General features: G+C 34.0%; 1 protein-coding gene across 5 annotated transcripts in view; it reads right to left on the reverse strand.

Moving 5' to 3' along the window:
• Window positions 1-15,008, reverse strand: part of FBXW7 (F-box and WD repeat domain containing 7) — a 205,975-nt gene that overhangs the window by 139,857 nt on the left and 51,110 nt on the right. For 3 of the 5 annotated variants that reach the window (XM_060012163.1, XM_060012160.1, XM_060012157.1), the window contains exon 2: window positions 6,741-6,780. The exons of 1 other annotated variant lie outside the window; for it this stretch is intronic. The gene's annotated coding sequence lies outside the window, so the exon portion shown is untranslated. Of the gene's footprint in view, window positions 1-6,740; window positions 6,781-11,188; window positions 11,294-15,008 lie in introns of those variants that run through there. One more of the 5 variants, XM_060012158.1, reaches the window with a different exon arrangement.

The raw sequence follows: 15,008 nt of genomic DNA on the forward strand, positions 1-15,008 counted from the left end.
TCTTTCAATATTTTATCCGGATTTTATCACTGTTATTTGAGGGATCATTCAATACTTTACCGGCATCCCTGCATCACTAACAGATGTCAAAATTCTATTAATCTTCAGGGACAAACTTCTCACATCCTTGATTTTCATTCCTCCCACCAAATTAGGACTTCATCTCATCACGTAACAATTTAAAGTATTCCCACCTTCCTGTTTTCTCTACCTTAACTCACACAGTACACTGACAATAATTTCTTGTCCATCATACTGCTTTTATCATTAGAATGTTTTCTGTGAAAACCAGAAAACATGTGATAAGGAATCAGATGTTAATTTTCAACTCCACCACTACCTGTGAAATTATAAGCAAATCACAACCTCTGTGATCCTTATTTTTACCATCTGCAAATGGGAATATCATCTGCCTCATTAGTTAAGCTTAGGACCAAAATACGATAACTAATATTAACCAGCACAGACAAGAGGTGGTCAAAGATGTTATAAGCCTTGCAATATGAGAATAGGTGAATGGTTAAAATTGTTATCTAAAACAAAAAGAACAGACTAAACAGACCGGGAGACTAAGATGAGTCATTCAGTGATTCAACAAGTATTTACTGAGTTCCACGCATATATCGAGGCAATATTTTCAGCTTGAGAAATATTAATTTAATTTTGTGGTGCTTAAGACCTAATGACTCAAGTAAAACACGTAATAAAGGAAAATGTGGCATCTGTGAGTCATCACAAATTTGTGATAATTTACATAATAAAAGCAGAGACCACCTCCTAAAAATGATATATAATGAGGAGGAGCAAAGCTTCAACCCAGTTTATACATAAGGGGTATGTAAAGGAAAAAAGCAATAACAAAGAAAGCAAGCATTTAGTTGGAGAGGTAGTAGAAAAACCATTAAAGTATTACAGAAGACAAGGGAGAACTGAATGTTAAGGAGAAGCAAAATACCAAATGCTGAAAAAGGTAGGACAGGATGAGAAAAGAAAAGACACAGATTAGCAATTGGAACTCAGTCTTATTTGGGGGATGATACAGAACATTCTATCATCAACCTAACCAATGTCTATCTGGGTAGGTAAGAAAAGTGGTTTACTTTCATTTGAGGAAGCAGAACACTAGTAGAAACAATAGTCAAACTGCAGAAGGTAGTTGAATAAAAGTTGAGAAATTGGACACCTAGAGTCAACAACTATAAATCAAACAAGCTCAGTGATAACGGGAAAGATAGGAAAATAGTAGAAGTAAGATATTTTTCAAGATTTAGTGTGATAAGGCAGAGAACCCGGCATGGAGCATAAAAGGAAGAATAACAAGGTTCCAGTGAAGGAAAGGAGGAATAAGACTGAGAATATAGATGTTAGCTTTTGAAAGAAATGAAAACATTTTATTCCTTGAGTAAACTTAGACTGGGGAAAGAAAGAGTATAAAATATGAAATGAAGAAAGAATAAGCCAAATAGGGACAGGACTGGTCATTTGAGGAGAGTGGAAAGGTTCCAAATAACTAATAATGTGGAATGAAATAGAAGATGAAAAAGAGATAAAGATGACCAAGAAGCACTGAGGCTATACTGGGGCAGGGCCGGGGGGATGTGAATTTATACTAGGAACCTCTCAAGACAGTAAACTGATATCACTCTAGCAAAATAAAGCAGTCCACGAACAGGGGATAAAACAGAAGAAATGAACGGTTGTAACTCTTTAGATTAATACAGTGGTCCCCAACCTTTTTGGCACCAGGACCAGTTTTGTGGAAAACAATTTTTCCATGGGGATGCGGAGGGTGATTCAGGCGGTAACGTGAGCAATGGGGAACCACAGATGAAGCTTCGCTCACTTGTCCACCGCTCACCTCCTGCTGTGCAGTCTGGTTCCTAACTGGCCTTGGACCAGTACTGGCTCCCGGCCCGGGGACTGGGGACCCCTGGATTAATAGACTGAGAAATTTCTGAAGAAAGATCAAGAGAATGGAAATCTTAGATATTAATAAGAATAAAATTAAGATGGCTACTAGACTGAATGTGAGTTAATCTGGATTAAGTCTTCATTTAAAAAGTAAGTTCTGCAAACATATGAACACCAAGGGGGGGAAGCTGTGGGGGGGTGGGGATGGTGGTGTGATGAATAGGGCGATTGGGATTGACATGTATACACTAATGTGTATAAAATTGAGGACTAATAAGAACCTACTGTATAAAAAAAGTAAATAAAATTAAATTAAAAAAATTTTTTTAAAAGTAAGTTCTGAAGGAAAAAGCTTTTAGGAAAACTTCTCTGCATGATGTGGTTACTACAGTAACTGTATTGGGAGAAAAAAAAAGTCATACTACTTGTGCGATAGCTTTCAGACATTTGTGCAAAAAACAGTGTGACATTTAGAATAATTCAAGTCTAGCTGAGCTTTCCTGAGATTAGAAAGTAGTGAAAGAGGGACTTCCCTGGTGGCGCAGTGGCTAAGAATCCGCCTCCCAATGCAGGGGACACAGGTTCAAGCCCTGGTCCAGGAAGATCCCACATACCATGGAGCAACTAATCCCGTGTGCCACAACTACTGAGCCCACACTCTAGAGCCCGCGAGCCACAACTACTGAGCCCACGTGCCACAACTACTGAAGCCCGCATGCCTAGAGCCACAAGAGAAGCCACCACAATGAAAAGCCCACCTGCCGCAACGAAGAGTAGCCACCGCTCGCCGCAACTACAGAAAGAAAGCCCACGCACAGCAAGGGGATGCGGGTTTGTGCCCCGGTCCGGGAGGATCCCACATGCCGCAGAGCGGCTGCGCCCGTGAGCCATGGTCGCTGGGCCTGTGCGGCCAGAGCCTGTGCTCCACAACGGGAGAGGCCACAACAGTGAGAGGCCCGCGTACCGCAAAAAAAAAAAAAAAAAAAAAGCAAGTAGTGAAAGACCCCTCTGATGAAGAATAGTTTAATTGTTCTATCCATACAACCCTGACCAATATCTCCAAGGTATTATGGATCAGCGGAATGGCAAACTCTAGTATATGTGCTGAGAAGCTGCCCCCTGTAGTATAAGGCAGGCCTTACTGACTTTAGTGACAAATTAGTGGTTTAACTAAAGGGTAATCCTTCCTACCCTTGCAAGAAAAAGAGGTCTCTACTAATATTAAAACCTCATTTCAAATATAAATACTCAAAGAGAATTAATATATATTCAGTTATTATGTTAGTAAATAAGCATTTAGAACAAGAGAAGGGAAGGGGGAAAGAATAGTGCACAAAAGCCATTTCACCTTAATTCAGCCATAAATAGATCATCAAAATCCTCTTAATCACCATATCTGACATATAACCATAGGAGGAGGTAACTCTCTCAGCTAAATCTTTTCCTTATTTTTATCACAATTAATACCACCACAATTAATACCACCATGAATGAGATGTCAGTTTTTATTTCCTTTTCCACTGCAAAATGTCCACAGATAGTATAACACACATCAATGTAAAGAACAATATCACTCATCCAATGGGCACTTAAGGACTGTTCATCAATGGACACTATGATTTCAAATCAACTAACAAGAAGAATATCAATGATCTTAGCTCTATAAAATTTCATTAAAATAGACTTTGGTTAACCTGAAGTTAACACAGAATACTATTAGATAATATGAAAGATACAAAAGTAAATTCCCCAAATAAAAATATATTTGTTATACTGTATTACAACCTCTTGCCCTTACACAGAAAGCCAATCTACTAAGAGTAGTGACACTTCATTGTCACATGCCATTTTTCTAAAAAACTGAATTAGACATTACAGGCCAATACATCCTGAAATATGCCTCCAGTTGATTTAAAAACCACATAATGTAAAAAATAAGAAACTAAAATGGTCCCATAAAAATTAAAAAGGCACATACTTAATAAAGCAGAAGAAAAATATACGTATTCCATATGTAGGTTTACAAAAACATCAAAATATCACTGCTACAAATAACCTGCACAAGATTAAAATCAATAAGATTCTCAAAATCTATTTTTTCCTCACAGGAAAGCTAAAAAGAACCCTGATAATACTCTTAGCCTAAAAAGCGATGGTTTATTAAGGTATGAAATCAAATATGCAATAAACACCATATAAACTAAATACTTAGTTCTTCTCCAATCTAAAAAACTAACTATGAATTCATGAGACCAATATCAATAAACATATCACACACAGCTAACGTTTTCATGGCAACACATGGAATCAAAACATAATGTTTTGCTTAAAACAATTAGCTGAGGAATTGAAGCACAAATACAAGGATAATTGCTTCCTTTGGGCTTTGGCTGTCAAACACAGGAAATGTCAATGCTTTACAGCCCTGTGATAATTAAAACCTTGTCACAGACCTAGACTATCAATGAATATTTATTTAAAGATAATTTTGCAATATGACACCAAAAGCATAAGCAACAAAAGAAAAAAAGAGATAAATCAGACTTCATCAAAATTAAAAACTTTTGTGCTTCAAAGGACACCAGAAAGAAAGTGAAAAGACAATCCACAGAATGGGGGAAAGTATTTGCAAATCATATTATCTCATAAGGGGCTAGTTTCCAGAATATATAAAGAACGTGTATAGTTTAACAATAAAAAGACAACCTAATTAAAAAATGGGCAAAGGATGTGAAGAGACATTTCTCCAAAGGACATATGTAAATGGTCAATAAGCACATGAAATAATGCTCATCATTAGTCATTACGGAAATGAAAATCAAAACCACAATGAAATACCATTTCACATCTAAATCAAAACCACAATGAAATACCACTTCACATCTATCTGGATGGCTAAAATACAAAAAAGATTGACAGTGTAACAATCAATGTCTGCAAGAGTGTGGAGAAATTGGAACCCTCATACACTGGGGTGAGATTGTAACACAGTGCATCCATTTTGACAGTTCCTCAGAGTTACACACAGTTACGATACTAACCTGCAACTCTGCCCCTTATAAGTATACACCCAAAGGAAATGAAAACGTAAGTGCACACAAAAACTTATGCAAGAATGTTCACTGCAGAAGCATTCCTAATAGCCTAAACGTAGATACAACCCACCAACTGATGAATGGATAAACAAAATGTGGTATACAATGGAATCTTTTTTAGCCATAAAAATAAATGATACACGCTACCACATGGGTGAACCTTGAAAATATTATGCTAAGTGAAAGATGCCAGACACAAAATGACAAATATTGTATGATTGCATTTATAAGAAATGTCCAGAATACACAATTCATAGAAAAAGTATATTACTGGTTGCCTAGGGGGTGGGGGGGGGGAGATGTCTAAAACTAGATAGCAGTAATGAATACACAACTCTGAATATGGTTCACTCAAACTAACTCAAATATTTGCATCAATGGGGGAAAAGACAGCAGTAAATTGCTTTTTCCACTTAATACATCACCAGAAATCAGTTACCACATTTTAAAGTAGTAAAATTTTGTTTAAGAGATTTTTGTAACATCATTTGCTCCTAAAAATGTTATATTTATTATAAATATACAGTAAATAGAGTGGTATAATTTGTTGAATACTTACATTAACTATGATTATTACAGAATTTTAGAAATATCATTCAGTTGAATATTTATTGTTTCAAATACATAAAAAGTATAATAAAAGAAATTAATGATTAAATATTTCTTCATGTATCTAGGAAATTTCCTTTAGCTAATCAAGTAAATGTATTCATCCTTAAAAAAATTTTATTACTATATTAAAATAATCAAAATCTACATATGCCACTTGATACTTTCCCCTCACTGTTGAAGTATATCCAAAAATTTTTAAATCTATCATGAGTAACCAACCAAAGCATTGTTACACCTATATAATCACCACAGCACAAAACTCTAAAATCCTATATAGTGAAGTGAAACACATTCTGAGATTAATTCTCCCACTTTCACTCAAAAATTTTAAAAAGTAGGGCTTCCCTGGTGGCGCAGTGGTTGAGAGTCCGCCTGCCGATGCAGGGAACGCGGGTTTGTGCCCCGGTCCGGGAAGATCCCACATGCCGAGGAGCGGCTAGGCCCGTGAGCCATGGCCGCTGAGCCTGCGCGTCCAGAGCCTGTGCTCCGCAACGGGAGAGGCCACAACAGTGAGAGGCCCGCGTACCGCAAAAAAAAAAAAAAAAAAAAAAAAAAAGTAAAAACAGTAAAAGCACTATCTAGTGAAATCAAAAGTTTATGAAATTCTTAATTACAGGCCCTTATCAAATTTTCATATTATAATGTTATTACAAAGAAACTGGAGTGGCCCAAATAGGAAACAGCATAAGGTCTGATCGGAGTCTTCACATTGGCTTATTGTGATGAACTGGACCTAATGTAAGGAGTAGAGCAAGGGATGGCTGAAGAATCTTGATATCTGTACTCGTATCAACAGCTAATCAAAAACTGTTACAAAAATCTCAAGTGAGGAAAATCCTGTTTCATTCACAAAGTATTAGCATTTCTGCCCATGAAGGCTACTATTTTCTTTGAACTCTTTTAATACTTAGCCTGCATGCTAGAAGAATTTTCTTGATGCAATGTGTAGAAAGAATCAGAAGAGGATCAGAATATAAAGAGAAGAAATTCCAATACTGGGTAAAAATTAAAAGAAATATAAATTATAATTTACACAGGCTATTATTATAAATGCCATTAATGTAATATACATGTAAACTTAAGTAACATGCAAAGTATTTAACATGGAGAATATGTACTTACCAAATATTTGATAGCCTTTTAAAAATCTCGTTGAGACTCCCTAAATAATAAAAAAATAAATATATCAGGAATAATTTTTCAACTTCGGAGTTACCTCTAATCTGTAAAGTGTATGCAGGAATCCCATTTTCATGACAGCAATTTGTTTTTTCACACTACTTTAAAACCCAAAGCACGTGCTGAACTTTGGCAAATGATTAACAAAATTTTTCCTAACCTTATAAACAACTGAAAGTTTAAATGTAATATATGGAAAAGTTAATGAATTATCAGATATTGGCAGTTACTAGACTACAAAGAGTGAGCTCTATAACAAATCAGATAACAGCATACTAACAATGTCTTAGAAAAGCATCCATATGTTAAATTATTCCTAACCATCAACATACAATGCCAAGCTCTACATTCTAGTATCTAGTTACCACCTTTTAAGTAGCAGCTAGACAATGTAACTGTAGCATCTACAGAGTTAAAGTAGAGCCAATGAAATAGAAAGATATTTTAAAATATTTATTAATATATATTTTCTATTTATTTATTTTATTATATTCTATTTTATTAAAAATTAACATAAGTATTTTTAAATCCACCTTATGTTGATACTAAAAAAAATTAAGATTTTACCCACAATAAAAAGAAATGCATAAACTTACAAATTAATTTTACTACTTACAAAAGTTAGCTGTGAATAATTTTATAATAAACATAGTATATGTCCTTTCAGTCAAGTCTCAGGTCAAAATAATCTTCAAAATGAAGTTCAAAAATTCAAGAAAAAAGCACTAAATATTATAGTGCTCTTAGTGTTTGTCAGGCACATTGCCAAAGATTTGAAAAAACTTACGCACACTTTTTTTAATCACCTTATTTACTCTCCATTTTATAGATTACAAAACCAAACCTTATAGAGATTCATTCATCTGCTTAAATATAGTAGCTGCCATTGACTGCACAATCCAATGTCTTTAAGGCATCACACTATGACTCCTCAAAAACAAAACAAATAAGACAGAACATGACATAGTATATAGTAAAACTGATTGCCTCTTTTAGAGTCAGACAAAAAAAAAGTTTTTAAATTCCTTTTAAAGAATCAACAAAATAAAAATCATCTATTTTAACTAGCAATAAGTTATCATACAGAAATTATAATGCCATATATAAAAATCAAATAAAAACATTTTCTTATGAGTAAGCCATACCAGTATATTTTCTATCACTACTACTATTAAAATCAAAATCAGTCAAATGAATCACATCCATCCACAGGCCATGGAACAGGAGGGAAGAAGAAAGTATGACCTGAACAATAAAGTTTAAAACAATAAAGCTGTGAGATGACAGGTGAATACTGTCATTACTTTGAGGTAGGCAAAGATTTCTTAAACAAGACACAAAGATAAACACAGCAAATTGGACTTCATTAAAAAGTTGTGTTCTTAAAATGAAAAAGCTACAGGGTAGGAGAAGATCTTCTCAATGCACATGTCCAAAGGACTCATGTATGAAATATTAAAAAACAAAAAAACAACTTTAAATCACCAAGAAAAAGACAACCCAGTTTTTAAGATAAGCTAAAGACCAAAAAAAAACTTCATAAAAGATAATTTCAAAAACCAATAAGCATATTGAAAAGGTACTCAACATCACTAATCCTCAGGAAAACACAGATAAACAACACAATAAGATACTACTACACACCAAAATGGCTAGTTTTTAATCGAAAAATCAGAGAATACCAAATGTAAGTGAGCATGTGCAGCAAATGGCATTCTCATGCACTGCAGGTAGAAATGGAAATTCGTATAACCAGTATGGAAAACTATTTGGAAATATCTACTAAAGGTGAAAATATACATACCCAATGACTAAGTAATACAACTCCTGTGTATACAATCAATAGAAATGTATATGTTTGTGCACAGAAAGATATGTACAAGATTTATCATAGTAACATTATTTAAGGAGCCCAAAACTCACGACCCAAATGTCCGTCAGCAGTAGGAAGGAGAAATAAACTGTAGTTTATACAGTGGATTCCTACACCTCAGTGAAAATGAGAAAACTAGTGCCATACACAAAATTAAGATACATCTCACAAACACAATGCTATATGAAGCAGCTGGCGGGGAGGGGAGGAGAAGCCTATATATTATTCTATTGAATTCAAAAACAAACCAAACTAATCTCTGATCACAAAGTCAGAACAGTAGTTAACTTCGGGTGAATGGGTTATTTGACTGGGGCAGAACAGAGGGAGGCTTCAGAGGAGTGGATACCTTGATCTAGGTATGGTTACAAAGGTGTGTTCACTTTGTAAAAGTTCATCAGTATAGAAAAGTTCACCTAAACTTTTCTGTATATAAACTATACTTCAATTATTTTAAAAGTTTCCTTTTTTTTTTTTTTTACTTTTTTTACTTCTTTTTGGCCACGCCTTGCAGCATGTGGGATCTTAGTTCCCCAACTAGGGATTGAACCCACACCCCCTGCATTGGAAGCACAGAGTCTTAACCACTGGACCGCCAGGGACGTCCCTAAAAGTTTATTTAAAAAAAAATAAAATAGATGAAAAATCACTTCTCAGTTAAATAACTCCAGGTCATTGTACTAATGATCTGTAACTCACTCATTTGAAAATCTGGATCTCCTAACAATGTATTTCAATTTATTTCTATAGACTGCATAAAGGTAAAGTAAATATGTCTGGTTATTTTGTATTAATAAGTTTTAAGAATAGTCTCAATGTAAATATAAATTTTACCAAGAAGGGATTCCTTATGATTTTCTATTAATAGCAGAGAAAGTTTTGCATGAAGTCTTGCCAATGCCTGTTCTACATAGGCTCAAGTTAGGTTCACAAATGTATAACTTCACACATATTAAAAGTATTAATAGCTAACTCAGAAGTTGATTTTAAAAGCAATTGTATGGCCAAGACAGGCATTCATAAAAACCTTAAGGCACACCACTTGGCCCTGTTTCTCAGAAAAAATTTAAGACTATTAAAAACCAGTAACCGTTTGAAGAAAAGTCTTCCAAATAAATATTCTTACATATCTAAAACTTTTTACGTTGATACTTACAATGGTATACCTTCTTTATTAAAAATATAAACAGTTTCATCTGTATATCCTTTTATTTTTCCATTATATTTACCTAATAACTATTTTTTTCACCTAACTTCTCTCTAAATTAAATGATACCATTATTTGATCAGATTTGAAAACTTGTATCATTGATGGAAATCTGTCTTATTTGCATAAGACAGATTTGTCTTGAGCTGGGGGTGGGGTCTGTCATATAAGTCTCTTAAGACAATGTTCAGAGGAACAGAATGGCATAGGCCCCAACAGGTTAGTTCCCTGAACAATTCCCAGAGTCTGAGTATCCTTTGGACAAACATTAGACGACTCATCAAAACCTTACAATAACTTTCCTCAGTCTTGGGTTGCCTTACCTACGAGTCTGGCCTGGTAGAGATCTCTCCAAACCTCCAACCAGCCAGGATTTATCAGGTTTCTACTTGAAAGTAGCCAACCATTCAGTTGTGGTTCTAAGACATAAGGTGCAAAAGCAACACTTGCACAAAACTGACTTTTTTCATCAGTCAACCCACCCCCAAGCCAGACACCCACTTCTTCTAATTCAGGTACTTATCTTTCTAAATTGTATATTTTCACTAAGAACAACTTAAGACTTACAGGTTCCCACTTTGGGCAACTTTTGAAATGAACAACAGTGTTCATTTGAGAGGCACTTTAGAAAATACAGGCAAAAAAACTCTCCCTCAAGAGAAGTTTGGCTTATCTACCTAAAAGAGAAAGATCAACTTACTAAATGTAAGGAGACCTCCCCAGAGGTCACACATCTCACTAAAATAAGACAGACAAACACTAAGAGAAGGACCATGATCACGATTTAGGACCTATTTTGAAGCAGAGAGCCAATAGATCCATCCCAAATCTAAAGAACCTACAGGGCTAGACAAAGGTTTGTTAGGAAAATTATCTAACTTCATGATTTCTAGTAATACACTAAAAATCCCAGAGAGGACAATAAGGATGTAAGCACAGCAGTCTTCCCCTAAAACAAAAGATGCATAGTGAATTCAGTGACTACACACTGTTCAGTCAGCAATAAATCTAATACAGATTGCTCATTAATGATAACTATGTAAAAACTGGTATTTGAAAAGCTAGCATCTTTGAATAATGCTAATGATATATTTTCTTAGGATTCTGTTATTTTTTGTTGCTGTTTTCTATTTTAATTTTAGAGGTGGAAAAGTTAGAGCCAGACTGGTGAAAAATATCTAAAAAGCAAGGTCTCAGCTAGTCAAGAGTTTTAAGTTGTTACATAGATATCAGATCTTGAATTATAAATTAAGTAATTGTCCCATTCCAGTTAAGGAGCAGCATGCTGAAATCCTAGCATCTCTCACTCACCTATAAGGACAACATACAGGCTGAGAGAGAACAGAAGCCGGTTGAAGAGTCAGTGAGCTCAGTCCCCTTTCATCTGTTCTGCTGTTCTCCTTGCTCTGTAGAGTACACAGAGTAATGTTTCCTTTTTCCTTTTCCCAAAGAAGGAAAGGAAAGGGGGAAAATTTAGACCAGTCATTAATTTTCTGTCATTAATTTAGCATAGATTCGTTGTATATTAGAGCAACTGAGTATAATATGGAATAAGTTTGACTAGATCAAATTTTAGGATATACTTGAAGTTCTTAAATTTTTTTTCTATTTTACCTAAAATCTTTCTAATATATCGGAATCAGAATCTTGCTGCAGCAAATCGATATCACTGTTTACCAGCTATCTGACAGTATCTATCAGCATCACCATTTAGCATTTTATTTTATCATCTTTGAACTGATAGGCTTGATTTGGCTCATTCCAAAAACTATAGGTTAAAACCAGACTTACCTTTAGTTAAAACAAAGGCAAATAAAATTTAAAAACATAAATGCGATGTTTCACAAGAAATCAGTTGCCTATTATCAATTACATTTTTAGTTTTAAAGGAGAGGAAAATTACTACTAAATCACATGGTATTTTGGGGCACTGAAGGAATTTTTCTTTCTCTGAAGAGCATTGTACAATTATATTTTTATGAAAAATAAAATATCTTCACCGAAAAAAAAAAAAAGCATTAGCAATCACTTCTCAAACTGCCCATCACCCATTCAATTTACCCTAATTACAATATTTCACAAATCAACACAATCCAAATCGACAGTTTATCCCTACCTTATAGAGAACTAAATCCTATTTTATCCTTCACATATCTTCAAAAAACTCCACACTATCATAATTTTTTGTAAAAGATGTAAAATTTTACTTTAAAAATCTCATGCTGCATTTCTATTTCTTGAACAAAGAAGACACAGCACTCAGCATTTATCCTCTCAAGCTTCTTGCCTGATTGCTACAAAACTGCAAAGGAATGCTTCCACAATGCCTCCAACAGTTTGAAAGGAATCCCTCAATGTTCTGATGACAGTCTCATAGAAACTACCAACAAATTTAAAAAGAAACACATGATACTTTTAAAATATCTTACTTGCCCCAGTTATTAAAACATTACAAAACATAAGTTTCAGTACAATTTACCTGCATTTTTATAATCCTTTTCACTACACAATTACACCTTTATAAAGTTATGCTCTCATCGCTTTTCTTCAACATTTCCACAAACCTTAAAAGTATTTCTAAATTCCTCACAGTTCTTGTCAATTGCCAAGTTTTTACAACATACTTCTCATTAAGCCTGGGTCTTATATCTTTCACTACCACCTTCATACTCCTTAAATCAATACAAGTCTCAACTGATCACTTTATTGCAGTGACATATAACCACTGTGAGAATGTCCTCCTTTTGCAGTTCAATTGCACAGTAGCAATTACAGAATAAATATGGCAAAAAACACCTTTTTTGGTAATTACTTAGCTATACATATGGGGGAGCAAGCAAACAAAAATACTGTCAACACTGTAAAAGCTCCACAAAAAGGAAAAATCAACCGTAGTACAATTTAGTTGTGGCACACTATTCATATAAAATAAATCCACTCACAATGGTAATTTGTTTAATTATTAAATGCTCAGATGCAAATTTACCTCAGGACACAAGATTTTTGCAAAGAAAAGTATAAAGCCCAACTAAATGGACAGAAAAAAAGAAAATGCAGATTCTAGTTAACAAAATTAAACATAGTAATGACAATAAAAATACCAAGAAAGACTGAAAGCACTATCTAAGGGCTAAGATTAAAATTCTAAAGATCTACAGACAGGAAGACAAACTTCTGCTGATGATACACCTCAAGACAAGAAAGCCTTTAGGTATTATACTACCAACCCAGAAACAGGCCTTGTCCTGATAAGCAGATGCTGGCAAACTGATTTCCTAGGAAGGTATCCTAGGCACAAAGAAGGTATCCAGAGGCAGCTGAAGAGTTAGGGGTAAATACCTTAGGACAATACTTCTCACATTTCAGTTTAGCAAAAAACCACCAAAGGTAAAAGTAAAAAACATATAACGATCTTATCCCCCCTACTCTTCAGCTCCATCTAACCTGTGACAATGAAAAGTACAGTCTGAAACAGCCTACATGAAAGCCAAATTGTTTGGAATGCTTGACTCACATTAAAAATTAACACACATTTTGCATTCAACTTTGTATTATTTGTGAATTCATTCTATTATATAAATAACCTTCTAATTACTTAACAGTTAAATTGCCTAATGTTCCCTTTTTCCAACTCTTCAAGTAAAACTGATGCTCTAACAAATAGTATTTATCTTATGGGTACATGACTCTCCCTTCACACAGGCTAGACCATACTAGACCACACCACCAAATGCTAGGGAATTATACATAAAAAGCAGACCTTAGAAAATCGAGAACAAGACAATATAAACAAAATACACATTAATATATTCCCTGATAGACAAATACTTTATGGTTAAACAGTCAAATATTTAAAGTTCCTATTTAAATCAGGTATAAAAGTAAGACCTCATAAATTTCTTTAAAAACAAGAATCTAACAGTAAAGGTGAGAAGTAAAATCAAATGATACTAGTTCATAAGATATATTTTTCCTTTAACGTTAAGTTCATAATGACAGAAAATATAAGTTCATAATAACTGAATAGAAACAAGCATATATAGAGATATGTGTGTGTGTGTGTGTGTGTGTGTGTGTGTGTATTTCTAATACTTTTAACAAAATTTGGCAAAATAATAATTTTTAAATCAGGAACTAACTAAAAGTAGTATTTGGTTTTCCTTTAAATACGACCACAGTGGACATTTATAGTTACTAAATAATTACGTAGTTTTCATTCATAATTGAAAGGATTGTAACAATGATCTTTTTAACCTATCATTTAATTTATCTTTAATGGTCATTTTACAAAAGTTTTGAATTGTCTTCTATTTTATCTTTAATAATAATCTTTACAAATGAGGAAAATCTGGAAACATACATTTTCTCAAGCACCAAAACCTGTTTTAACAAATTTTATCTAGCACTAAGAAAAGAAATAATATACACCAATGTACATAACCTTGGCATAATAATAAGCTTATGTATTTAAGAAAATATACAGAAGATTCCAAACTTTCCAATGGGGTAACTAATAAGATGACTTGAAACTTTTCTAAGCATAAATATTTGGGAATAAGCCACGGAAAGTAAAACTTGGCTGCACAGCTCTGTACTCAAAAAGTTCTCAGTCTCTAGTCCCATGCGTCCTATCTCCAATTACTTCCATATGGAAAATATTCAGTTAACATTCAGGTCATGCATACCTCTTTTAAAAAGGCATTACAGTAAGCAAAATATCACAGCAAACAACCCAAATTACTTAATCAAGTTTCCAAGTGTAAATGAATTATTTTACAAAAGAGAAATTTGTATATGCACTCCAAGTTTATCATTTTCTGCTCCTTTTATTCTTTTCCTTAGAGTAGAATGATATCTACTCATTACATTATCAATATTAGGATATATTATATTATTGGTGGAAACTCCCCAGCCCCACAGCAGCCCATAACATGACTTCAGAGCAAAGTTAGAATGAATATCCCTTTTCTATAAACAAGGATACAGATATAAACATAATCTCAATATAGATACCTTCCATCATGCAATATCATTAAGACCCAACCAAAAAGGTTCACTTTTATTTAATCTATTTACTAAAACACAGCCATGTGGTATCTAAAAATGATCTGCTTTACAATATGCAATACAA

The sequence above is a fragment of the Delphinus delphis genome, chromosome 5 (assembly GCF_949987515.2).
Source record: "Delphinus delphis chromosome 5, mDelDel1.2, whole genome shotgun sequence".
NCBI lineage: Eukaryota > Metazoa > Chordata > Mammalia > Artiodactyla > Delphinidae > Delphinus > Delphinus delphis.